The 24,215-nt window shown below is 40.8% G+C and overlaps 1 protein-coding gene across 1 annotated transcript in view; it reads left to right on the top strand.

Moving 5' to 3' along the window:
* USH2A (usherin) overlaps nt 1-24,215 on the top strand; it is a 784,083-nt gene that overhangs the window by 741,855 nt on the left and 18,013 nt on the right. The gene's annotated exons all lie outside the window — the stretch shown is intronic.

The raw sequence follows: 24,215 nt of genomic DNA, 5'->3' as shown, positions 1-24,215 counted from the left end.
TAGATGACACTTATGTTTGGCTAAATGTGGAGACCAAGGGAGACTAACCCTAGAAGAGCATTCTCAACTTTGGCTGCACGTTAGAATCACCTGGTGCTACAGACTGAATATTTGTGTCCCCCCAAAATTCATGTGTTGAAACCCTAATCCCAAGTGTGATGGTATATGGGGGAAGGGCCTTTGGGAGGTAGTTAGGTCATGAGGGTGGAGCCCTCATGAATGGGATTAGTGCCCTTATAAAGAGACCCCAGGGAGCTCCCTTGTCCTTTCCACCATGTGAGGACAAGGAAGTGGGCCCACACCAGACACTCAATCTGCTGGCACCTTGATCTTGGACTTCCCAGCCTCCAGAATTTAAGAAATAAATGTCTGTTGCCTCTAGGTCATCCAGTCCATGGTATTCTGTTATAGCAGCCCTAACGGGCTAAGACATCTGGGAAAGTTTTTAAAATGCTGATACCTGGACCTTATCCCAGAAATTCTGATTTCATTGGCCTTGGATGGGGCCTGGGGATTGGTATTCTTTTTTTAACTCCGAAAGTGATTCTAATGTGCACCAGGGGTGAGTATTTCTGCTTTGTAGTTGTAAGTCAGGGGATGGTGGAGGAGAGTTGTATATTGAAATCACCTGGAGAATTTATAGGTTATATTACTGTGTAACTTGGGGAATTAGAAATAAAAGGGGAGATAGGGAAGGACTTAAGTGCCAGCAGTCCTGGGTCTGTTCTTGACCCTGACACCCTGCGCCAGTGCAGATGGATGACTCCTTGTGGCTCCAGACCACGGACCACCTACTGCCAAGATGGAGGTCAGGCAAAGATCTGGGGGGTGAAGGTCACACGGAGGGTGACACAAGGCATCGCTGCACCAAGCACTCATTGAAGAGGTAAAAGATGACTGAATCCCATGGTGCAGTCTGGCCTGGGGCTGTGTCTACCTGGGCAAGGAAAGGCTGTAATTTATAAATCCCCCAGGTACCAGTCTGCTCCCCAAACTGTGTGCCAAAATGCATCTGCCCAAGGGGACCCCTTTTCCCCAGTTTGCACAAAGGTTCTATATGAGCTAGTGGCCACCCTGTGCAGCTGAAATTCTGATCACCAATTCCAGTGTGTGGGGAGGCTTTCCACACCAACAGGCAATTCTCTGACACCAGCTGGGTGTCCTGCAGTTCAACTAAATTCTGACACTGTCTACCCAGAGATAGCATCAGATTCCACAGGGGAAGGGCTCAGTCCTACAAGACTCTTGTCCCCTCTGTGTCCCCTTTCCCGCCAACCTCAGACGCCAATCACAAGTCCAGATTGTCACCTGTGCTTCTGACCTACTGGCTACAGATTGGGGGTTCCAGTGACCAAACCCTTGGGTTTCTTATTTCGTTAACGAATTTAATGAACAGTAACGAATTTTAAATTTGTTAACATTTTCAAGATCACAAAGCATAAATTGAGTCCAGCTAAGTTTAAGTGCAGATTCTACTTGTACAGTCAGCCCTATATATCTACAGATTCCACACCCACAGACACAGAGCGCTGACCATGAGAATTGAGCATCCTCGGATTTTAGTACCCATGGGAGGGAGTCCTGGAGCCAAATCCCCTTGGATACCGAGGGACAGTTGTAATTACTGGCTTGCAAATCCTTTCATTCTCTGCAATACTAAACAAATAATGCAGTATCACCTCAACACTTAGCAATTAATTTCTACTCACTGAGTGATTTAAATTGCCGAACTCTTATATTATGAAAATGCATCTCCAGATAGTATTAATGTGTGGGTATGATTATACTGTCCTTGGAGAAACATAAAGAATTTGGGTTTTGGTTTTTTTTTTTTAATTTTACTGAAGTATAGTTGATTTACAATGTTGTGTTAATTTCTGCTATAGAGCAAAGTGATTCAGTTATACATATATATATTCTTTTTCACATTTTTTCGATTGTGGTTTATCAAAATATATTGAATAGAGTTCTCCTGCTGTACAGTAGGCACTTGTTGTTTATCCATCCTGTATACAATAGTTTGAATCTGCTAATCGCAAACTTCCAATCCTTACCTCCCTCATCGCCCTGCCCCTTGACAACCACAAGTCTGTTCTCTGTGTCCTTGAGTCTGTTTCTGTTTCATAGATAAGTTCATTTGTGTCATATTTTAGATTCCATCATAAGTGATACCATATGATATTTGTCTTTCTCTTTCTGACTTACTTTACTTAGGAGGTTAATCTCTAGGTCCATCCATATTGCTGCAAATGGCATTAGTTCATTCTTGTTTATGGCTGAGTAATATTCTCTTATATAAATATAGCACTCTTCTTTATCCATGCATCTGTCAATGGACATGTAGGTTGTTTCCATGTTTTGGGTATTGTAAATAGTGCTTTTATGAACATTGGCGTGCATGTATCTTTTAGAATTAGAGTTTTGTCCTGATACATGCCCAGGAGTGGGATTGCTGGACCATATGGCAACTCTATTTTTAGTTTTTGAGGACCATCCATACTATTTTTTATAGTGGCTGCACTGAGTTACATTCCCACCAACAGTGTAGGAGGGTTCCCTTTTCTATACTCGCCCTCCAGAACTTGTTATTTTTAGACTTTTTAATGATGACTAGACTAGTCTGTCCAGTGTGAGGTGGTACCTCACTGTAGTTTTGATTTGCATTTCTCAGATAATGAGCAATGTTGAGCATCTTTTCATGTGCCTGTTGGACATATGTATGTCTTCTTTGGAGAAATGTCTACTGAGGTCTTCAGCCCACTTCTCAGTTAGGTTGTCTGTTTTTCTTATTATTAAGTTGTATGACCTGTTTGTATATTTTGTAAATTAAGCCCTTATCATTTGCATCATTTGCAAATATTTTCTCCCAGTCCATAGCTTGTCTTTCACTTTATTTATGGTTTCCTTTGCTATGCAAAAGCTTATAAGTTTGATTAGGCCTCAATTAGTGACTTTTTCCTTTTATTTTTTTAACATCTTTATTAGAGTATAATTGCTTTACAATGTTGTGTTAGTTTCTGCTGTATAACGAAGTGAATCAGCTATGTGTATGCATATATCCCCATATCCCCTCCCTCTCAAGTCTCCCTCCCACCCACCCTATCACACCTCTCTAAGTGGTCACAAAGCACCGACCTGATCTCCCCATGTTATGCAGCTGCTTCCCACTAGCTATCTATTTTACATTTGGTAGTGTACATATGTCCATGCCACTCTCTCACTTCGTCCCAGCTTACGCTTCCCCCTCCCCATGTCCTCAAGTCCATTCTCTATGTCTGTGTCTTTATTCCTGTCCTGTACCTAGGTTCATCAGAACCATATTTTTCTTTCTAGATTCCATATATATGTGTTAGCATACAGTATTTGTTTTTCTGACTTACTTCACTCTGTATGACAGACTCTAGGTCCATTCCCCTCACTACAAATAACTCAATTTCATTTCTTTTTTTGGCTGAGTAATATCCCATGTATATACATGCCACGTCTTCTTTATCCATTCATCTCTTGATGGACACTTAGGTTGCTTTCATGTCCTGGCTATTGTAAATAGTGCTGAAATGAACATTGTGCTACATGACTCTTTTTGAATTATGGTTTTCTCGGGGTATAGGCCCAGTATTGGGATTGCTGGGTCATCTGGTAGTTCTATTTTTAGTTTTTTAAGGAAGCTCCATACTGTTCTCCATAGTGGCTGTACCAATTTACATTCCCACCAACCGTGTAGGAGGGTTCCCTTTTCTCCACACCCTCTCCAGCATTTATTGTTTGTAGACTTTTTGATGATGGCCATTCTGACTGGTGTAAGGTGATATCTTATTGTAGTTTTAATAATTAGTGATGTTGAGCATCTGTTCATGTGCCTCTTGGCCATCTGTATGTCTTCTTTGGAGAAATGTCTCTTTAGGTCTTCTGCCCATTTTGGATTGGGTTGTTTGTTTTTTTGATATTGAGCTGCATGAGCTGTCTTCTGTATTTTAGAGATTAATCCTTTGTCAGTTGACTCGTTTGCAAATATTTTCTCCCATTCTGAGGGTTGTCCCATTCTGAGGCCAGAAACTATAAAACTCTTAGAGGAAAGCATAGGAAGAACACTCTTTGACATAAATCACAACAAGATGCATTTTGTTTTAATTTTATTGCCCTGGGAGACTGACCTAAGAAAACATTAGTACAATTTATGTAACAGTATGTTTGGCTTATGTTCTCTTCTAGGAGTCTTATAGTGTCATGTCTTATATTTAAGTCTTTAAGCCATTTTGAGTTTATTTTTGTGTATGGTGTGAGGGTGTGTTCTAACTTCATTGATTTTTATGCAGTTGTCCAACTTTCCCAACAGGACTTACTGAAGAGACTCTTTTTCCCATTGTATATTCTTGCTTCCTTTGTCACAGATTAATTGACCTAGGTGTGTGGGTTAATTTCTGGCCTCTCTATTCAGTTCCATTGATACCTATGTCTTTTTGTGCCAATACCATGCTATTTGATTACTGTAGCTTTGTAGTATTGTTCCAACAACCTACTCCTTGGGTTCAATTAATTTGCTAGAATAAGTCACAGAACCCAGAGAAACATTTTACTTGCTGGATCACCAGTTTCTTCTAAAAGGATATAAATCAGAAACAGCTGTTAGAAGAGATGCACAGTACTACAGATGGGGGAGGACGCAGAGCTTCCATGCCCTCTCTGATCACTCCACTTTCCCAAAATCTCCAGGTGTTCGCCAACCTGGAAGCTCTCTGAATGCCATTTTGGGGGGTTTTCCGGAGGCTTCATTACACAGACATGATTGATTAAATTATTGGCCACTGGTCATTGATTCAACCCCCATTCCTTCTCCCCTCCCTGGAGATCAGGGGGTTGGACTGAAATTTCCAACCCTCTAATCAGGGGGTTGGTTTCCCAGGCAACCAGTAGTCAACCTTTGGTGCAAACAAAAGTCACTTCATTAACATAACAAACAACACCTGTGTCAGTCTAATCATCTAGGAAATCCTAAGGAGTATAGAAGCCCTGAACCAGAAATGGGATGAAGACCTAATGTATATATTTCTCACTATAAATCAGTTATCACAGCAGCTCCCAAATAGAGCACAGAAACCTGGTCAAACTGCTTAAGTTTCGATCCTTCAGAAAACAGAGATGAGGGAACGCTAGCATTGTCCACCTTCCATATCTCTTCAGTCTTCAAGGACACAGCAATGACAGAGGTCAATGCCCTGATGAAGCTGTATTGTGGCCAAGTAGCAGAATAGGGGGGGCATGAGAGGGCAGCTGGTCCTCATAGACCCGTGGACTGTAGTGGATGCAGAGGCAGCTGGGGGAAAGTTACGTGGTGGCAGGGAAGCAAGGAAGATGCCACCCACGCCCCTTAGCCTGGGCTCCCTCGCCATCCACATCTCCCCCGTCCACTCTCCTGGCTCCGTCCTCCGAACCTCCTTCCTCTCTGAGCACATCAGGCTCTGCCTGCGGGGCAGCTGCTGAATGCAGGGCTGTTGAGTGGGCAGTTCAAGTGCTGGGGCCGTGTGCTTCTATTCAGGGGAGAGCCCTGAGGAGGCTCTCACTGAGGGGCTGACTCTGCAGAACTTTCCCTTGTTGCAGAGTAACGTTCTCTCTCCGACGAGGCCGTGCTCTTAGACAGAGGATGCACCACTGCTGGAGGGAAGGGCATGGAAGAGCCAGGCAGGCCGGAGAGGTCTGTTAGGTGATCTGGGAAATGAGTTAAATCAACCCTGGGGTGCATCGAGTGTGTGGAGAAGGTGGATGGGATCACCCGGGTTTATCGACACTGTAACATGACGTCCAGTTACAGGAAACTTACCCACAGAAGGGTAGCATCCAGGACTGGGTTCAGTGATCAGTTCTGTCCCTCCACCCATCCCTACAGCCCAGCCCCTCTGCCTCCCAGACCTTCCTGAGGAGGAATCCAGTTTTGCCCATTTGGTTAGGTTAGTGATCAAGAAACGAGCAGCTCATCCCTGTAGGCAAGTTACACTGGATGGTTCTGTTGCTTGGAGTTATCCTGAGTCTTGTTAAGCTCTGTTTTGTCAAAGTGAGACCCCTGAATATCGGTATCAGCATCACATGGGAGGCTGACCTGCGTCTCAGAGGAAGAAACCTGGGAGTCTGCCGTTTCCACCAACCTTGGAAAGGCTGATGCTCAGTGAAGTTTGAGAACAGCCCTGAATGAATGAAAAGATAACACAGTTGCTGTGAGCAGTGTGTACAGTCCGATGACCAATAAGACCCAGTTGGGGGTGGTGACTGCATGATTCCACTTAGATGAGGTTTTTCAATAGTCAAACTCAGGGAAGCAAAGACTAGAATGGTGGTTGCCAGGGGCTGTGGGAGGGGGAAATGGGGAGTTGATAATGAACAGGTGGAAAGCTTCAGTAATGCAAGATGACGTTCTAGAACTCTGCTGTACCACATGGTCCTACAGAGAACAGTGCTGTATTGGTGAGAGGGTAGATCTCTTACTGCAAGACAATAAAATTAAATTAAAAAACACGTGAGACTGCTGATGAGTCCTTGCAGTCCTGACAAGATCCAGGCCCAGCCCCTTGTGGGCGGGGACATAGGCTTCAGATGAGAGGAACAGGCAGAGGAATTCAAACTCCCTCCTCCTCTCCTCCCCTGACCACCCCGGCAAAGCAGAGTGGCACCCACCTGATTGACCTCTGCTGAGGGGCCAGGACAGAGTGAGGAGGGGAAGGGGAGGGGGCCGGCTGGCTATGGGGGCTCTGGGCCCAGAGAAGGGGCTGGTCATCAGAAGGGAGGGTGCTACTTGCAGGCCCTGGAGCATTCCCAGAAGTGAAATCTGGGGTCTACCGGGGTGCCAGGCAGTGTTCCCCAACCCATTGAATCAGTTTAACTCTACCCAGCGGACGAAAGCTCCTTACAAGCTTGCTTTTGTAAAACCTCTTTGAAACTAAACTGTTGTCACAGTGTTGGAGAACTGGATGATTATTAGCAAAGGTTAGTCAAACCGAAGAGAAGACACTTTGCATTAATAGAACAAAAGCAAGAGCTGATGCGGATGTCCGTGCGCTCTGGAACCCGCAGGTATGAATCTGAATAAGAGCAAGCTGCATTCACCTGCTCTGTTTCCCAGGCTGACTTGCTTTTCCCTTGAATAGGTCAATGCTAGCTACCCCTACAGCGCACGCGTGCGCACACACACACACCCTCATCTGATAAGCCCTGGTTTCAGGGCTGCTGCAAACCTGTCCCAGGCACTCCTGTCCTCTGAACGGGTAAGATACTCTTTAACATCAGAGTCAAATTGGTAGAAGGCTTTTCAGCTCAACCTTGAACAGAGAAAAGTGGGGCAGAGGTGCCCGAGAAAGGGAGAACTTTTTCTATTGTTTAATTCTAAATGTGGTAACATTTTCAAGATCACTCAGCGTAAATTGAGTCCAGCTAAGTTTAAGTGTAGGTTTTTGGGGTTTTTTTTTTGCGTTACGCGGGCCTCTCACTGTTGTGGCCTCTCCCATTGCGGAGCACAGGCTCTGCACGCGCAGGCTCGGCGGCCATGGCTCACGGGCCCAGCCGTTCCGCGGCATGTGGGATCTTCCCGGACCAGGACACGAACCCGAGTTCCCTGCATCGGCAGACGGACTCTCAACCACTGCGCCATCAGGGAAGCCTCATGTAGACTTTTTAATGATGGCCATTCTGACCAGTGTTAGGTGGAACTTCATTGTAGTTTTGATTACCATTTCTCTAATAACTAGTGAATATGAGCATGTTTTCGTGTGACTCTTGGCCAGCCGTATGTCTTCTTTGGGGATATGTCTATTTAGGTCTTCTGCCCATCTTTCAATTGGGTTGTTTTATTTATTTAATTATCATTATTATTATCGTGTGTGTGTGTGTGTGTGTGTGTGTGTGTGTGTGTGTGTTCTGCATTGTGCGGCTTGCAGGATTTTAGTTCCCTGACCAGGGATTGAAATTGGGCCACGGCAGTGAAAGCACCAATCCTAACCCCTGGACCACCAGGGAAGTTCTGGGGTTGTTTGTTTTTTCTCACTGACTTGTTTGTACATTTTAGAAATTAAACCCTTATCGGTCGCATCATTTGCAAATATTTTCTCCCAGACTGTAGGTTGTCTTTCTGTTTGGTTTATGGTTTCATTTGCTGTGCAAAAGCTTATAAGTTTGATTAGGTCCCATTTGTTTACTTTTGCTTTTATTTCTATTGCCTTGGGAGACTGACCTAAAAAAAATCACTATTATTTATGATTTTAGGTCAGAAAATGCTTTGCCTTTGTGCCCTTCTAGGAGTTTTTTGGTGTCGCGTCTTATATTTAAGTCTTTAAGCCATTTTGAGTTTATTTTTGTGTATGGTGTGAGGGTGTGTTCTAACTTCATTGATTTTTATGCAGTTGTCCAACTTTCCAAACAGGACTTACTGAAGAGACGCTTTTTCCCATTATATATTCTTGCTTCCTTTGTCAGAGGTTAATTGACCATAGGTGTGTGGGTTTATTTCTGGCCTCTCTATTCAGTTCCATTGATACCTATGTCTTTTTGTGCCAATACCATGGTATTTGATTACTGTAGCTTTGTAGTATTGTTCCAACAACCTACTCCTTGGGTTCAATTAATTTGCTAGTACAAGTCACAGAACCCAGAGAAACATCTTACTTGCTGGATCACCAGTTTCTTCTAAAAGTATATAAATCAGAAACAGCTGTTAGAAGACATGCACAGAACTACAGATGGGGGGGAAGGACACAGAGCTTCCATGCCCTCTCTGATCTCTCCACTCGCCCAAAATCTCCAGGTGTTCGCCAACCTGGAAGTTCTCTGAATGCCATTTTGGGGGGTTTTCCAGAGGCTTCATTACATAGACATGATTGACTAAATTATTGGCCACTGGTCATTGATTCAACCCCCATTCCTTCTCCCCTCCCTGGAGATCAGGAGGTTGGACTGAAATTTCCAACCCTCTAATCAGGGGGTTGGTTTCCCAGGCAGCCAGTAGTCAACCTTAAGTGCAACCAAAAGTCACTTCATTAACATAACAAAAGACACCTGTGTCAGTCTAATCATTTGGGAAATCCTAAGGAGTATAGAAGCCCTGTACCAGAAACGGGATGAAGACCTAATGTATATATTTCTCATTATAAATCAGTTATCACAGCAGCACCCAGATAAAGCACAGAAACCTGGGCAAACTGCTTAAGTTTCGATCCTTCAGAAAACAGAGATGAGGGAACGCTAGCATTGTCCACCTTCCATATCTCTTCAGTCTTCAAGGACACAGCAATGACAGAGGTCAATGCCCTGATGAAGCTGCATTGTGGCCAAGTAGCAGAATAGGTGGGGGCATGAGACGGCAGCTGTTCCTCATAGACCCGTGGACTGTGGTGGATGCAGAGGCAGCTGGGGGAATGTGACGTGGTGGCGGGGAAGCAAGGAAGGTGCCCCCCACGCCCCTTAGCCTGGCCTCCCTCGCCATCCACATCTCCCCCCTCCACTCTCCTGGCTCCGTCCTCCGAACCTCCTTCCTCTCTGAGCACATCAGGCTCTGCCTGCGGGGCAGCTGCTGAATGCAGGGCTGTTGAGTGGGCAGTTCAGGCACTGGGGCCGTGTGCTTCTGTTCAGGGGAGAGCCCTGAGGAGGCTCTCACTGAGGGGCTGACTCTGCGGAACTTTCCCTTGTTGCAGAGTAACGTTCTCTCTCCGACGAGGCCGTGCTCTTAGACAGAGGATGCACCACTGCTGGAGGGAAGGGCATGGAAGAGCCAGGCAGGCCGGAGAGGTCTGTTAGGTGATCTGGGAAATGAGTTAAATCAACCCTGGGGTGCATCGAGTGTGTGGAGAAAGTGGATGGGATCACCCGGGTTTATCGACACTGTAACATGATGTCCAGTTACAGGAAACTTACCCACAGAAGGGTAGCATCCAGGACTGGGTTCAGTGATCAGTTCTGTCCCTCCACCCATCCCTACAGCCCAGCCCCTCTGCCTCCCAGACCTTCCTGAGGAGGAATCCAGTTTTGCCCATTTGGTTAGGTTAGTGATCAAGAAACGAGCAGCTCATCCCTGTAGGCAAGTTACACTGGATGGTTCCGTTGCTTGGAGTTATCCTGAGTCTTGTTAAGCTCTGTTTTGTCAAAGTGAGACCCCTGAATATCGGTATCAGCATCACATGGAAGGCTGACCTGCGTCTCAGAGGAAGAAACCTGGGAGTCTGCCGTTTCCAGCAACCTTGGGAAGGCTGATGCTCAGTGAAGTTCGAGAACAGCCCTGAATGAATGAAAAGATGACACAGTTGCTGTGAGCAGTGTGTACAGTCCGATGACCAATAAGACCCAGTTGGGGGTGGTGACTGCATGATTCCACTTAGATGAGGTTTTTCAATAGTCAAACTCAGGGAAGCAAAGACTAGAATGGTGGTTGCCAGGGGCTGTGGGAGGGGGAAATGGGGAGTTGATAATGAACAGGTGGAAAGCTTCAGTAATGCAAGATGAAGTTCTAGAACTCTGCTGTACCACATGGTCCTACAGAGAACAGTGCTGTGTTGGTGAGAGGGTAGATCTCTTACTGCAAGACAATAAAATTAAATTAAAAAACAAACAGGTGAGACAGCTGATGAGTCCTTGCAGTCCTGACAGGATCCAGGCCCAGCCCCCTGCGGGCAGGGACATAGGCTTCAGCTGAGAGGAGCAGGCAGAGGAATTCAAAGTCCCTCCTCCTCTCCTCCCCTGACCACCCCGGCAAAGCAGAGTGGCACCCACCTGATTGACCTCTGCCGAGGGGCCAGGACACAGTGAGGAGGGGAAGGGGAGGGGGCCGGCTGGCTATGGGGGCTCTGGGCCCAGAGAAGGGGCTGGTCATCAGAAGGGAGGGTGCTACTTGCAGGCCCTGGAGCATTCCCAGGAGTGAAATCTGGGGTCTACCGGGGTGCCAGGCAGTGTTCCCCAACCCATTGAATCAGTTTAACTCTACCCAGTGGACGAAAGTTCCGTACAAGCTTGCTTTTGTGAAACCTCTTTGAAACTAAACTGTTCTCACAGTGTTGGAGAACTGGATGATTATTAGCAAAGGTTAGTCAAACTGAAGAGAAGACACTTTGCATTAATAGAACAAAAGCAAGAGCTGATGCGGATGTCCGTGCGCTCTGGAACCTGCAGGTGTGAATCTGAATAAGAGCAAGCTGCATTCACCTGCTCTGTTTCCCAGGCTGACTTGCTTTTCCCTTGAGTAGCTCAGTGCTAGCTACTCTTACAGCGCGCGTGCGTGCGCACGCACACACAGCGTCATCTGACAAGCCCTGGTTTCAGGGCTGCTGTAAACCTGTCCCAGGCACTCCTGTCCTCTGAACAGGCAAGATACTCTTTAACATCAGAGTCAAATTGGTAGAAGGCTTTTCAGCTCAACCTTGAACAGAAAAAAGTGGGGCAGAGGAGCCAGAGAAAGGGAGAATTTTTCTATTGTTAAATTTTAAATGTGTTAACATTGTCAAGATCACTCAGCAGAAATTGAGTCCAGCTAAGTTTAAGTGTAGGTTTTTTGGGGGTTTTTTTGCGGTACGCAGGCCTCTCACTGTTGTGGCCTCTCCCGTTGCGGAGCACAGGCTCCGGACACGCATGCCCAGCGGCCATGGCTCACAGGCCCAGCCACTCCACTGCATGTGGGTTCTTCCCGGACCAGGGCACGAACCCGTGTCCCCTGCATCGGCAGGCGGACTCTCAACCACTGCACCACCAGGGAAGCCCTAAGTGTAGGTTTGAACAGAGAAAAATGGGGCAGAGGTGCCCGAGAAAGGGAGAACTTTTTCTATTGTTTAATTCTAAATGTGTTAACGTTGTCAAGATCACTCAGCATAAATTGAGTCCAGCTAAGTTTAAGTGTAGGTTTTACTTGTACAGTCAGCCCTATGAGTCTACACGTTCCACATGCACAGACACAGAAGGCTGATTATGGGACTGGAGCATCTTTGAATTCTGGTACCCATGGCGGGGTGCTGCAGCCAACCCCCCTTGTATACCGAGAGACAATGGTAATGTAATTACTGGCTTGCAGGTCCTTTCATTCTCTGCAATACTAAGCAAATAATGCAGTGTTACCGTGGTACTAAGCACTTAGTTTCTACTCACCAAGTAGTTTAAATTGCAGAACTCTTTATATATATGAAAATGCATCTCCAGATAGCATATTAATGTGTGGGTATGATTATGCTTTTCTTGGAGAAACACAAAGAATTTGTTTTAGTGGTTTTTTTTAATTTTATTGAAGTAGAGTTGATTCATCGTGTTGTGTTCATTTCTGCTGTACAGCAAAGTGACTCAGTTTTATACACACACACACGTTTTTTTATATTCATTTCCATACTGGCTTATCTGAGGGTATTGAATATAGTTCCCTGTGCTATAGAGTAGGGCCTTGTTGTTTATTCATCACATATAAAATAGTTTGCATCTGCTAATCCCAAACTCCCCATCCATCCCTCCCCCACGCCCCTTCCCATTGGCAACCACAAGTCTGTTCTCTGTCTGTGAGCCTGTTTCTGTTTTGTATATAGATGCATTTGTTTTGTATTTTAGATTCCATCCTAAGTGATATTTGTCTTTCACTTTTTGACTTACTTCACTTAGTATGATGATCTCTCGACCCATCCATGTTGCTGCAAATGGCATTATTTTATTCTTTATTATGGCTGAGTAATATTCCATTGTATAAATATACCACATCTTCCTTATCCACACATCTGTCCAGGGGCATTTAGGTTGTTTCCATGTCTTGGATATTGTACATAGTGCTGCTGTGAACATTGTGGTGCATGTATCTTTTCGAATTAGAATTTTGTCTGGATATATGCCCTGGAGCGGGATTGCTGGATCATATAGCAACTCTATTTTCAGTTTTTTGAGGAACCTCCATACTGTGTTCCGTAGTGGCTGCACCAACTGACATTCCCACCAAGAATGTAGGAGGGTTCCCTTTTCTCCACACCCCCGCCAGCAGTTGTTATTTGTAGACTTTTTAATGATGGCCATTCTGACCAGTGTTAGGTGGTACTTCATTGTAGTTTTGATTACCATTTCTCTAATAACTAGTGAATATGAGCATCTTTTCATGTGCCTCTTGGCCAGCCGTATGTCTTCTTTGGAGATATGTCTATTTAGGTCTTCTGCCCATCTTTCAATTGGGTTGTCTTATTTTTATTTAATTATTATTATTATTATTGTGTGTGCGCTGCATTGTGCGGCTTGCAGGATTTTAGTTCCCTGACCAAGGATTGAAATTGGGGCACGGCAGTGAAAGCACCAATCCTAATCCCTGGACCACCAGGGAAGTTCTGGGGTTGTTTGTTTTTTCTCACTGAGTTGTATGAGCTGTTTGTACATTTTAGAAATTAAGCCCCTTGGGCTTCCGTGGTGGCACAGTGGTTGAGAGTCCGCCTGCCGATGCAGGTGACGTGGGTTCATGCCCCGGTCCGGGAAGATCCCACATGCCGTGGAGCGGCTAGGCCTGTGAGTCATGGCTGCTGAGCCTGTGCGTCCGGAGCCTGTGCTCCGCAACGGGAGAGGCCACAACAGTGAGATCTGTTGTGTACCAAAAAAAACAAAAAAGAAATTAAGCCCTTATTGGTCCCATAATTTGCAAATATTTTCTCCCAGACTGTAGGTTGTCTTTCTGTTTGGTTTATGGTTTCGTTTGCTGTGCAAAAGCTTATAAGTTTGATTAGGTCCCATTTGTTTATTTTTGCTTTTATTTCTATTGCCTTATGAGACTGACCTAAAAAAAATCAGTATGATTTATGATTTTATGTCAGAAAATGCTTTGCCTTTGTTCCCTTCTAGGAGTTTTTGGTGTTGTGTCTTATATTTAAGTCTTTAAGCCATTTTGAGTTTATTTTTGTGTATCGTGTGAGGGTGTGTTCTAACTTCATTGATTTTCATGCAGCTGTCCAACTTTTCCAACACCACTAGCTGAAGAGACTGTCTTTTCCCCATTGTATATTCTTGCCTCGTTTGTCAAAGGTGAATTGACCATAGGTGTGTGAGTTTATTTCTGGGCTCTCTATTTCTGTTCCATTGATCCATATGTCTTTTTGTGCCAATACCACACTGTTTTGATTACTGTAGCTTTGTAGTATTGTCTGAAGTCTTGGAGGGTTATGCCTCCTGCTGTTTTCTTTTTCCTCAAGATTGTTTTGGCAAGTCTGGGTGTTTTATGGTTCCATATAAATTTTAGTATTATTTGATCTAGTTCAGTGAAAAATGTCATGGGTAATTTGATAGGGATTGCATTAAATCTGTAATCTGTAGATTGCTTTGGATAGCATGGCCATTTTAACAATATTCTTCCAATCCAAAGACATGTAATGTCTTTCCAGTTCTTTGAATCATCTTGAATTTACTTTATTAATGTTTTGTGTTTCTCAGCATGTAAATCTTTAATCTCCTTGGTGAGGTTTATTCCTAAGTATTTTTTTTGGGATGCAACTTTAAAGGGTATTGTTTGTCTGCATTCCCTTTCTGATATTTCATTGTTAGTGTAAAGAATTGCAACCAATTTCTGTATATTAATTTTGTATCCAGCTATCATGCTGAATTTGTTTATCAGTTCTAGTAGTTTTTTTGTGGCATATTTTGGGTATTCTAGATATAGTATCTTGTCATCTGTTTATAATGATAATTTTACCTCCTCCCTACCAATTTGAACACGTTTTATTTTTCTTGTCTAATTGCTGTGGCTAGGACTGGCAATTCTATTTTGAATAGAAGTGGTGAGAGTAGACATGCTTGTCTTTTTCCAGATTTTAACAGGAAGGCTTTCAGCTTTTCACCATTGAATATTATACTGGTTGTGGGTTTGTCATAAATAGCTTTTATTATGTTGAGATATGTTCCCTCTATACCCACTTTCATAAGGGGTTTTATCATGAATGGATATTGAATTTTATCAAATGCTTTTTCTGCATCTATTGAGATGATCATGTGGTTTTGTCTTTTCTTTTGCTGATGAGGTGTATCACATTGATTTGCATATGTTGAACCATCCTTTTGACTCTGGGATGAACCCAAATTGGTTGTGGTGTATGATCTTTTTTATGTGTTGTTGGATTCAGTTTGCTAGTATTTTATTGAGAATTTTTACACCTATATTCATCAAAGATATTGGCCTGAAATTTTCTTTTTTGGTAGTGCCTTTGTCTGATTTTGGTATCAGGGTGGCAGTGTCTTCATAGAATGTCTTTTGAAGTGTTCCTTCCTCTTCAATCTTTTGGAAGAGTTTGAGAAGGATCAGTATGCATTCTTCTTTGTATGTTTGGTAGAATCCACATATGAAGACATCTGGTTCTGGAGTTTTGTTTGTAAGGAGTTTTTTGAAATTACAGATTCTGTGATCTTCTGTGATCTTCTAGTGATCAGTCTGTTCAAGTTATCTATTTCTTCTTGATTCAGTTTTGGTGCATTGTATGTTTCTAGAAACTTGTCCATTTCTTCTAGTTTGTCCAATTTGTTGAGATAAATTGTTCACAGTATTCTCTTATTTCCCTCCCCCATGGTATCAGTTGTGATTTCTGCTCTTTCCTTTCTTATTTGTTTCTTTGTGTCTCCTCTCATTTCTTCTTGGTGAGCTTGGCCAGAGGTTTGTCTATTTTGTTTACTATCTCAAAGAACCAGCTCTTGGTTTTATTGATTTTTTTTCTATTGTCTTTTAATCTCTATTTATTTCCTCTCTGATCTTTGTTATCTCCTTCCTTCTGCTGACTTTAGGTTTTCTTTGTTCCTTTTCTCATTCTTTTAGGTGGTGGGTTTAGGTTGTTTCCTAAAGAAGACCTCTATCACTATGAATTTCCATGTAAGAAATGCTTTTGCTGCATCCCATAGATTTTGTATGGCTGTGTTTTCATTGTCTCATTGCTTCAAGTATTTTTTAATTTCTTCTTTTTTTTTGGTTTTCAGGGAAAAGTTTTTATTTTACTTATTTATTTTTTATTTATTATTTTATGTTGGAGTATAGTTGATATACAATGTTGTTTCAGGTGTATAGCAAAGTGATTTAGTTATACATATACATATATTTATGCTGTTTCAGATTCTTTTCCCATGTAGGTTCTTACAGAGTATTGAGTAGAGTTCCTTGCACTATACTGTAGGTCCTTCTTGATTATCTATTTTATATATAGTGGTGTGTATATGTTAATCCCAACCTCCTAATTTATCCCTTGCCCCACCCCCACCTTTCCCCATTGGTAACCATAACTTTCTTTTCTATGTCTGTGAGTCTGTTTAGTAATTAGCAGTTCTTTAATAATTAGCAATACAGAGCATCTTTTCATGTGCTTTTTGCCCATCTGTATGTCTTCTGTGGAGAAATGTTGATTTATGTCTTCTGCCCATTTTTTTTATTGTGTTGATTTTTTTTTTAATATTGAGCTGCATGAGCTGTTTTTATATTTTGAAGATTAATCCCTTTGTGGTCACATCATTTGCAAATATTTTTTCTCATTCGGTGGGTTATCTTTTCGTTTTGTCAGTGGTTTCCTTTGTGGTGCAAAAGCTTTTTTAAATTTTTATTGGAGTAGAGTTGATTTACAATGTGTTAGTTTCACATGCACAGCAAAGTAAATCAGACTAATTATATATATGTGTGTGTATATATATAATATATATGCATATTATATATATATTTTATATATATATAAAATGTTCATTCTTTTTCAGATTCTTTTTCCATATAGGTTATTACAGAATATTGAGTACAGTTGCCTGTGCTATACAGTAGGTCCTTATTCGTTATTAATTTTATACATAGTAGTTGGTATATGTTAATCCAAATCTCCTAATTTATCACTTACCCCAACACTTCCCCTTTGGTAACCTTAAGTTTGATTTCGAGATCTGTGAGTCTGTTTCTGTTTTGTAACTCAGTTCATTTGTATCATGTTTTAACTAGATTCCACATATAAGTGATATCATATGATATTTGTCTTTATCTGACTTAATTCACTTAGTATGATAATTTCTAGGTCCATACATGTTGCTGCAACTGGCATTATTTCATTCTTTTTTAAAATTTTTATTTTATATTGCAGTGTAGTTGATTTACAATGATGTGTTAGTTTCAGCTGTACAGCAAAGTGATTTAGTAATACATATACATATATCTGTTCTTTTTCAGATTTTTTTCCAATATAGATTGTTACATGGTACTGAGTAGAGTTCCCTGTGCTATACATTAGGTCCCTGTTGATTATCTATTTTATATATAGTAGTTTGTATATGTTAATCCCAACCTCCTAATTTATTCCTCCCCCCACCTTTCCCCTTTTTGTAACCATAAGCTTGTTTTCTAAGGCTGTGAGTTTGTTTCTGTTTTGTAAATAAGTTCATTTGTATCATTTTTAGATTCCACCTATAAGTGATATCATATATTTGTATTTTTCTGTCTGACTTCACTTAGTGTGATAAACTCTAGGTCCTTCCATATTGCTGCAAATGGCATTATTTCATTATTGTTTATGGCTGAGTAATATTCCATTATATATATGTACCACATCTTCTTTATCTACTCATCTGTTGATGGACATTCACATTGCTTCCATGTCTTGGCTATTATACATAGTACTGCTGTGAACATTGGGGTGTGTGTATCTTTCTGAATTAGAGTTTTCCTCTTTTCTGGCTATATGTCCCGGAGTGGAATTACTGGATCATATGGTAGTTCTATTTTTAGTTTTCTGAGGAACCTCCATACTGTTTTCCACAGTGGCTGCACCAACTTACAATCCCACCAACAGTGGAGGAGGGTTTCCTTTTCTCCACACCCTCTCCAGCTTTTGTTATCTGTAGACTTTTTAATGATGGCCATTCTGACAGGTGTGCAGTGGTACCTTGTTGTACTTTTGATTTGCATTTCTCTAATATTCGCAATGTTGAGCATCTTTTCATGTGCTTTTTGCCCACCTGTATGTCTTTGGAGAAATGTCTATTTACATCTTCTGCCCATTTCTTGATTGGGATCTTTGTTTTTTTGATATAGAGCTGCATGAGCTATTTGTAAATTTTGGAGATCTATCCCTTTCAGTCGCTTCATTTGCAGATATTTTCTCCCATTCTGTGGGTTGTCTTTTCATTTTGTTTATGGTTTCCTTTGCTGTGCAAAGCTTTTAAGTTTAATTAGGTCCTATTTGTTTATTTTTGGTTTTATTTTCATTACTCTAGGGGTTGGATCCAATAAGATGCTGCAATTTAAGTCAAAGAGTGTTCTGCCTATATTTTCCTCTAAAAGTTTTACAGTGTCCGGTCTTACATTTATGTATTTAATCCATTTTGAGTTTAGCTTTGTGTACAGTGTTAGAGAATGTTCTAATTTCATTCTTTTACATTTAGCTATCCAATTTTCCCAGAACAACTTCTTGAAGAGACTCTCTTCTCTTCATTGTATATTGTTGCCTCCTTTGTCATAGATTAATTGATCATAGTTGCCTGGGTTTATTTCTGGGCCTTCTATCATATTCCCTTGATCTCTATTTCTGTTTTTGTGCCAGTACCATACCGCTTTGATTACTGTAGCTTTGTAGTATAGTCTGAAGTCAGGAAGCCTGATCCCTACAGCTCTGTTTTTCTTTCTCAACATTGTTTTGGCTATTCAGGGTCTTTTGTGTTTCCATACACATTTTAAGATTTTTTGTTCTAGGTCTGCAAAAATACCAGTGGTAATATGATAGGGATAGCTTGAATCTGTAGACTGCCTTGGGTAGTATATTCATTTTGACCATATTGATTCTTCCAATCCAAGAACATGGTATATCTTCCCATCTGTTTGAGTCATCGCCGATTTCTTTCATCAGTGTCTTATAGTTTTCAGAGTACAGGTCTTTTGCCTCCTTAGGTAGGTGTAGTCCTAGGTATTTTATTCTTTTTGATGTGATGGTAAATGGGATTGTTTCCTTAATTTTTCTTTCTGATCTTTCGTTGTTAGCATATAGAAATGCAACAGATTTCTGTGTATTAATTTTGTATCCTGCAACATTACCAAATTCATTGATGAGCTGTAGTTATCATCTGGTAACATCTTTAGGATTTTCTATGTATAGTATCATGTCATCTGCAAACATTGACCATTTTATTTCTTCTTTTCCAATTTGGATTCCTTTTATTTCCTTTTCTTCTCTGACTGCCATGGCTAGGACTTCCAAAACTTCCAAAGCTAGGACTATTCAAACTATGTTGAATGAAAGTAGTGAGAATAGACCTCCTTGTCTTGTTCCTGACCTTAGAGGGAATGCTTTCAGCTTCTCACCTGAGAATGATGTTAGCTGTGGGTTTGTCATATATGGCCTTTATATATTGAGGTATGTTCCCTCAATTCCCAGTTTCTGGAGAGTTTTTATCATAAATTGGTGTTGAATTTTGTCAAAAGCTTTTTCTGCATCTATTGAGATGATCATATGGTTTTATTCTTCAATTTGTTAATGTGGTGTATCACACTGGTTGATTTGTGGTATTGAAAAATCCTTGCATCCCTGGAATAAATCCCACTTGATCCTGGTGTATGATCCATCTAATGTATTGTTGGATTGGGTTTGCTAATATTTTGTTGAGGATTTTTGTGTCTGTGTTCGTCAGTGACATAGTCCTGTAATTTTCTTTTTTTGTGATATCTTTGTCTGATTTTGGTATCAGGGTGATGGTGGCCTCATAAAATGAGTTTGGGAGTGTTCCTACCTCTGCAATATTTTGGAAGAGTTTCAGAAGGATAGGTGTTAACTCTTGTCTAAATGTTTGATAGAATTCGCCTGTGAAGCCATCTGGTCCTGGACTTTTGTTTCTTGGGAATATTTTAATCATTGTTTCAATTTCAGTGCTTGTGATTGGTCTGTTCATATTTTATATTTCTTCCTAGTTCAGTTTTGGGAGATTGCAGCTTTCTAAGCATTTGTCCATTTCTTCTAGGTGGTCCATTGTATTGGCATAGAGTTGTTTGTAGTAGTCTCTTATGATCATTTATATTTCTGTGGTGTCAGTTGTAACTTTTCCTTTTTCATTTCTAACTTTCTTGATTTGAAAGTTCATTTCTAACTTTCTATCTTTTTTTCCTTGATTGAGTCTGCATACGTTTTATCAATTTTGTTTATCCTTTCAAAGAAACAGCTTTTAGTTTCATTGATCTTTTCTATTGTTTTCTTCTTCTCTATTTCGCTTTTTTCTGCTCTGATCTTTATGATTTCTTTCCTTCTACTAATTTTGGGTTTTGTTTATTCTTCTCTAGTTGCTTTAGGTGTATGGTTAGGTTGTTTATTGGGGATTTTTCTTGTTTCTTGAGGTAAGAATGTATTGCTATATAATATTCCCTAATAAAACTGCTTTTGCTGAATCCCAGAGGTTCTGGATCATCGCATTCTCGTTTTCATTTATCTCTAGGTATTTTTATATTTCCTTCTTGATTTCTTCAATGATCCATTGGTTGTTTAGTAGAATATTGTTTAGCTTCCACGTGTTTCTGTGTTTTACAGGTTTTTTCTTGTAGTTGGTTTCTAACGTGATAGTGTTGTGGTCAGAAAAGATACTTGATATGATTTCAGTTTTCTTAAATTTACCAAGGCTTGCTTTGTGGCCCAGCTTGTGATCTATTCTGGAGAATGTTCCATGAGCACTTGAAAATAATGTATATTCTGCTGCTTTCTGATGGAATGCCCTATAAATTTCAATTAAGTCTATCTGGTCTAACATAACATTAGAGGCCTGTGTTTTCTTATTGATTTTCTATCTGCATGATCTGTCCATTGATGTAAGTGGAGTGTTAAAATCCCCCATATTATTGTGCTACTGTCAATTTCTGCTTTTATGACTATTAGCATTTGCCTTATATATCGAGATGCTCATATATAGGGTGAATATATATATAAAATTGTTATATCTTCTTCTTGGATTGATCCTGTGATGATTCTGCAGTGTAATTTTTTTATCTCTTGTAACCGTCTTTATTTTAAAGTCTATTTTGTCTGATACGAGTATTGCTACCCCAAATTTCCTTTGATTTCCTTGTACATGGAATAACTTTTTCCATCCTCTCACTTTCAGTCTGTGTTTCCCTAGATCTGAAGTGGTTCTCTTGTAGAGAGCATATATATGGGTTTTGTTTTTGTATCCATTCAGGCAGTCTATGTCTTTGGTTGGAGCATTTAAACCACTTATATTTATGGTAATTACCAGTATGTATTTATTGCCATTTTGTTGATTATTTTGGAGCTGTTTTTGTTGGTCTTTTTGCTCCCCTTCCTCTTATGTTCTCTTCTTTAGTGATTCAGTGACTATCTTTAGTGTTGTGTTTGGATTCCTTTTTCTTTTTTGAGGGTATATCTATTGTAGATTTTTGATTTGCGATTACCATGAGGTTTTGATATAGCAGTCTATGTATATACAAGACTGTTTTAAGTTGCTAGTCTCTTAATTTCAAATGCATTTCCAATATCCTGCATTTGTACTCTCCTCTTCTCATGATTGCTGGTTTTGACAGCATATTTATGTGTGAGTGATTTCCTACCTTTACTATATGTTTACATTTACCAGTGAGCTTTCCCATTTCATGATTTTCTTGTTTCCAGTTGTGGTTTTTTTTTCCATCTAGAAACGTTCCTTTAGCATTTGTTTCAAACCAGATGTTGCATTTAATGTTTAAGAGATATCTTAAACTGTCCTCATTTCTTTTTTCAAATTAATTAATTTATTTTTAATTTATTTTTGGCTGTGTTGGGTCTTTTTTTTAAGACTGCACTTTTCCCCTTTTTATTTATATAAACTTAAAAAACTTTTTTTCACATCTTTATTGGAGTATAATTGCTTTCCAATGGTGTGTTAGTTTCTGCTTTGTAACAAAGTGAATCAGTTATACATATACATATGTACCCATATCGCTTCCCTCTTGCATCTCCCTCCCTCCCACCCTCCCTATCCCACCCTGCTAGGTGGTCAAAAAGCACCTACCTGATCTCCCTGTACTATGCGGCTGCTTCCCACTAGCTATCTATTTTATGTTTCATAGTGTATATATGTCCATGACACTGTCACACTTTGTCCCAGCTTAATATCCCCCTCCCTGTATCCTCAACACCATTCTCCAGTAGGGCTGCATCTTTATTCCCATCTTGCCCCTAGGTTCTTCTGAGCATTTTGTTTTCTTTTTTCTTTTTTCAGTTACATATATATGTGTTAGCATATGGTATTTGTTTTTCTCTTTCTGACTTACTTCACTATGTATGACAGACTCTAGGTCCATCCACCTCACTACAAATAACTCAGTTTGGTTCCTTTTTATGGCTGAGTAATATTCCATTGTACGTATGTGCCACATCTGCTTATCCATTCATCTGTTAATGGACACTTAGGATGCTTCCATGTCCTGGCTATTGTAAATAGAGCTGTAATGAACATTTTGGTATATGACTCTTTTTGAATTATGGTTTTCTCAGGGTATATGCTCAGTAGTGGGATTGCTGGGTCGTATGGTAGTTCTACTTGCAGTATTTTAAGGAACCTCCATACTGTTCTCCATAGTGGCTGTATCTATTTACATTCCCACCAACAGTGCAAGAGTGTTCCCTTTTCTCCACACCCTCTCCAGCATTTATTGTTTCTAGATTTTTTGATAATGGCCATTCTGACTGGTGTGAGGTGATACCTCATTGTAGTTTTGATTTGTATTTCTCTAATGATTAATGATGTTGAGCATTCTTTCTTGTGTTTGTTGGCAATCTGTATATCTTCTTTGGAGAAATGTCTATTTAGATCTGCCAATTTTTGGATTGGGTTGTTTGTTTTTTTGATATTGAGCTTCATGAGTTGCTTGTATCTTTTGGAGATTAATCCTTTGTCAGTTGCTTCATTTGCAAATATTTTCTCCCATTCTGAGGGTTGTCTTTTCACCTTGTTTATGTTTTTTTTTTTTGCTGTGCAAAAGCTTCTAAGTTTCATTAGATCCCATTTGTTTATTTTTGTTTTTATTTCCATTTCTCTAGGAGGTGGGTCCAAAAGGATCTTGCTGTGATTTATGTCATAGAGTGTTCTGCCTATGTTTTCCTCAAAGAGTTTGATAGTGTCTGGCCTTACATTTAGGTCTTTAATCCATTTTGAGTTTATTTTTGTGTATGATGGTAGGGAGTGTTCTAATTTCATTCTTTTACATGTAGCTGTCCACGTTTCCCAGCACCACTTATTGAAGAGGCTGTCTTTTCTCCACTGTATGTTCTTGCCTCCTTTATCAAAGGTAAGGTGACCATATGTGCATGGGTTTATCTCTGGGCTTTCTATCCTGTTCCACTGATATATATTTCTGTTTTTGTACCATACTGTCTTGATTACTGTAGCTTTGTAATATATTCTGAAGTCAGGGAACCTGATACCTCCAGCTCCATTTTTCTTTCTCAAGGTTGCTTTGTCTATTCGGGGTCTTATGTGTTTCCATACAAATTGTGAGATTTTTTGTTCTAGTTCTGTGAAAATTGCCAGTGGTAGCTTGATAGGGATTGTATTGAATCTGTAGATTGCTTCAGGTAGTAGAGTCATTTTCACAATGTTGATTCTTCCAATCCAAGAACACGGTATATCTCTCCATCTGTTTGTATCATCCTTAATTACTTTAATCAGTGTCTTATAATTTTCTGCATACAGGTCTTTTGTCTCCTTAGGTAGGTTTATTCCTAGATATGTTATTCTTTTTCTTGCAATGGTAAATGGGAGCGTTTTCTTCCCCCCCCAGTATGTGGGCCTCTCACTGTTGTGGCCTTTCCCATTGTGGAGCACAGGCTCTGGAAGTGCAGGCTCAGCGGCCATGGCTCACGGGCCCAGCCGCTCTGCAGCATGTGGGATCTTCCTGGACCAGGGCACAAACCCGTGTCCCCTGCATCAGCAGGCGGACTCTCAACCACTGCACCACCAGGGAAGCCCGGGAGCGTTTTCTTAATTTCACTTTCAGATTTTTCATCATTAGTGTATAGGAATGCAAGTGTTTTCTGTGCATTAATTTTGTACCCTGCTACTTTACCAAATTCATTGATTAGCTCTAGTAGTTTTCTGGTAGCATCTTTAGGATTCTCTATGTATAGTATCATGTCATCTGCAAACACTGACAGCTTTACGTCTTCTTTTCCGATTTGGATTCCTTTTGTTTCTTTTTCTTCTCTGATTGCTGTCGCTAAAACTTCCAAAACTATGTTGAATAATAGTGGTGAGAGTGGGCAACCTTGTCTTCT

The sequence above is a fragment of the Tursiops truncatus genome, chromosome 1 (assembly GCF_011762595.2).
Source record: "Tursiops truncatus isolate mTurTru1 chromosome 1, mTurTru1.mat.Y, whole genome shotgun sequence".
Lineage (NCBI taxonomy): Eukaryota > Metazoa > Chordata > Mammalia > Artiodactyla > Delphinidae > Tursiops > Tursiops truncatus.
The sequence above is the reverse complement of the archived record's forward strand: the minus strand, read 5'-3'. Positions and strand labels throughout refer to the sequence as shown.